Raw genomic sequence first — 3,896 nt, forward strand, 5'->3', positions numbered from 1 at the left:
TATTGTTGCATTGGCTTTTCTTTTCCTTTGGAGGCAGTGCCATGTGCTCCAGTGTCCCCACAGCTGACAGCAGCCATTTGCTCTTCCTGGCCCATGTTAAACATTGGCCATTATCAGAACAACGGGTCAAGGAATTTGAAAAATCTGTTTAATTTAAAAAACAAGATGAAAATCTGAGCTGTCTTCATGCTGGAAACCGCCAGTGCACCCACTTCCATTCTCAAATAGGTGCCAGCTCTGGGTCTGAGGTTGAGATGGGAAGGGCATCTACCACTCCAATGGACTCTGAGGAGAATTGTGGTCTCAGCCCCACCCAGCAGTGAGCCCTTTTAAAGGGGCCTTATGGACATATAGCACAGTAACATCTTATGGGGAGACTTTCCCTTGCCCCTGCTGATCCTCATATCTAAGCTGTGGAAATAGCATCCCCTTGGTGTGGGATCCACAGAAATACTATGCTGGGTTTTTTTCTATGCGTTTAGCTTCATCAAGATTAGCCCCCATCCCTCCAAACAACTTTGGGGTACTAGGGAGGGATGAAGGTTAATAATGGATTAAAATCTATATACTGCCTCTTCCTACAGGAAAAAGAGGAGAAAAAATATTGACCTGTCCCTCTATGAACCACTTCCAGGCCTGCCAACTGCTGCCAGCATCTTCACAGCATTGCTCTTTTTGAGTTATTAAAGAAAACTATCGGCCAGTAGTAAAGCAGCCACCACTCAAACCTTATGGTTTCTGCCCAGAGCTCCACAGTGAATGAGGGCAGAGCTCTGAATACCAGCTTGCAATGGAGAATTAGAATGAAGCTTCATACTGCCAGAGAATTGCCACATACTGCTACAATTTGATATTTTAAACTGGAGCAGGATTTTCACATGTTAAGTCTATTAAGGCTTGTCTTCAAGGCCCAGCATACTAGCCTGCTAAATGTAAAAGCAAGCTGTACTGTATGGTAATACATGCAGTATGGAGGCGATGAAGAAGGAGTCAAAGTATTCTTGTCCCAAAACTTAAAATTAAAGCAGCGCACAGATTTTCCAGCTGAACTCAATAGACTAAATCATTTCATAGTATTTACTTTAGTTCATGAACACCATATGCTTTTTATACATATAGTCTAAACACTGGACACAGTGATCACACAAACCTTAAGGACTAGTTTACAATGGATTTGTAGATGTCGCTTCAGACAATGAAGGTTATCACTGTGTCTGTTGAAGTCCATGAATCTAGGAGCATTAAATTCTTTCTAAAAAAAAAGAGCACATCATGTTTTTCCTGACAGAATGAAAACAAATCTTTGCTCTTGGAGGTTTATCAAATAGTCATTAGTGAAATCCCCTTATGGATCAACAACACAGAAACCTGTATTAACTAGTATGTTGTTTTAGCAGTTTCTAATGAACCCATCACCATAGTATCTAGCAGCCAGGTGATAGGTATTTAAGGACACTGTAATGCTAAGATCAACGGAAATGTAGAAAAAGAATGACTTTGCATGTCTAGCACCTTTCAGCTTAAGGTCACAAAAGTATTATTATTGAGCTATAGTAATTTTTATGTATTGGCTGACCATAACCAGTATCTTATAGTTTCAAAAGCCATGTAATTAAATTACAATGTGCACACAGGTTTTTGACTAATAAATCAACAACTGCAAAGACATATTACTCCTGTTACATAAAGCATGGCTTTTAATAAAGGTTCAGTTTGCATATTGAGATGACAAACCAGGAAAGTATAAAGCAGGAACCCTTTAAACAAATTATTTTGGAAGCCTTATCAAGTTCTGTTGCACTGAATGTCAGACAGAAGACACCCATATGAGAATTTCAGAGTAACAGCCGTGTTAGTCTGTATTCGCAAAAAGAAAAGGAGGACTTGTGGCACCTTAGAGACTAACCAATTTATTTGAGCATAAGCTTTCGTGAGCTACAGCTCACTTCATCGGATGCATACTATGGAAAGTGTAGAAGATCTTGTTAAACCCTGGATTTGTGCTGGTAATGGCCCACCTTTATTATCATACACATTGTAAGGAGAGTGGTCACTTTAGATAAGCTATTACCAGCAGGAAAGTGGGTTTGTGTGTGTGGGGGGGGGGGGGTGAGAAAACTTGGATTTGTGCTGGAAATGGCCCAACTTGATTATCATACACATTGTAAGGAGAGTGATCACTTTAGATAATCTATTACCAGCAGGAGAGTGGGGTGGGGGGAGGTATTTTTTCATGCTTTGTGTGTATAAAAAGATCATCTACACTTTCCACAGTACGCATCCGATGAAGTGAGCTGTAGCTCACGAAAGCTTATGCTCAAATAAATTGGTTAGTCTCTAAGGTGCCACAAGTACTCCTTTTCTTTTTCCATATGAGAATGTTTTTTATTCAGCAATAGGTCTTGTCACTGCTAAGGCTTATTGAGTGCTTTGGGAGCATTTTCACTCTCAGATTTTTCCTTTGGTGAATCTGAGCTCTTTCCTAACCCCTGGTCTGCAATTTTTGACCATCTTAGTAGGCATCCCTATGTTTTTTTTGTGTAATACGTGTTTCCGATCCACAATCATAATTAGAAAGTCACTTGCTCTTTCCTAAAGACTGTAAATAACCATTAAGACCTCTTCTACAAATGGCCAGAGTTGCTAAGCTCTGTGATAGAGGCCATCTTTCCCACTGCGATCTACATGACAACGTTTTGATTTCATGGACACATTAGAGGTCTCGTACTCCAAGTGATTTGAGGCGCACACATACTCCTAGAAGAATATTTTAGTTTTGCAAACTCTGGCGCTCTTAGTGTGAGTCTGGTCAGGCCCAGCTTGACAAAGCCCTGGCTAGGATGATTTAGTTGGGGTTGGCCCTGCTTTGAGCAGAGGGTTGGAGTAGATGACCTCCTGAGGTCTCTTCCAACCCTAATCGTCTAGGATTCTGTGATCCTTAAAGCCTCAGCTTGAGGAGTCATGTGACTCAAAGAATTTCAGCTTTCATCTCTAAAACAAAAGTAAATGTCTATCCCTTATGGCTGCAGAGATAAGAACTTAAAACATGAACTCAAAAGGTTCAAAAAGCAAATCACACATTTATTAGTTTTACAATTTGTTTTGTTTTTAAGCCAATTGACTGATAAATATTTAGAATGTTTAGGGCTGGCAGCATTGATATTTTCAACACAGTGCTAAAAGTTTGACAACAAAACCCAAAAAAATCAGAGTTATAGGGACCAGATGGTACAATGCAATAGAAAAACGGGATAGACAGGCTTTTACTATAGCTCACTACGGCACGTTCAAAACCAGCCCTGATCAGCAATGACCAAAAGCGGTTACTGTACAATGAGCTTTGTGAAATGAGCAGATGGTCTCTGTTAAAGCTGCTACTCAGACTGGGACCAAAATCACAAAGTCATTATCACCATTGGCATAGTTATCGGTAGCCTCAGTGCAGAAACTTTATTGGCCGTGGAGGCCAAACTACCCTTTAGCCTGTAAAGGTACTGCCATCGCAGCAGGGCTGAGGTACAATAAAAAGGAACGGGCAAGGGGAAATCTGCACTGCTGCAGCGTCAAAGGGCTAGTCTACACTGGCAATGCGGAAGTGCTGCCGTGGCCGCGCTCTCCCAGCGCTCTAAAAAACCACCTCCACAAGGGGCGTAGCTGCCAGTCGGGGGGAGGGGGGGTTCCTCACACCCATGAGCGAGAAAGTTTCAGCGCTGTAAATTGCCAGTGTAGACAAGCCCTAAGAAGAGCATTTCACTGCTCCAGAGCAAGTAACCCAGAATCTTTCACAAGCATTAAATTCACAAAAATGGGGGAGGGGGGAGTTGACCGCTGAAGTTCACTGCACCATCATTTACTCTGGGCATTTCAGGCTTCTGAAGTCCTTTGGGATCGTGTCA

This window comes from Lepidochelys kempii, chromosome 2 (genome assembly GCF_965140265.1).
Source record: "Lepidochelys kempii isolate rLepKem1 chromosome 2, rLepKem1.hap2, whole genome shotgun sequence".
Classification (NCBI taxonomy): Eukaryota; Metazoa; Chordata; order Testudines; family Cheloniidae; genus Lepidochelys; species Lepidochelys kempii.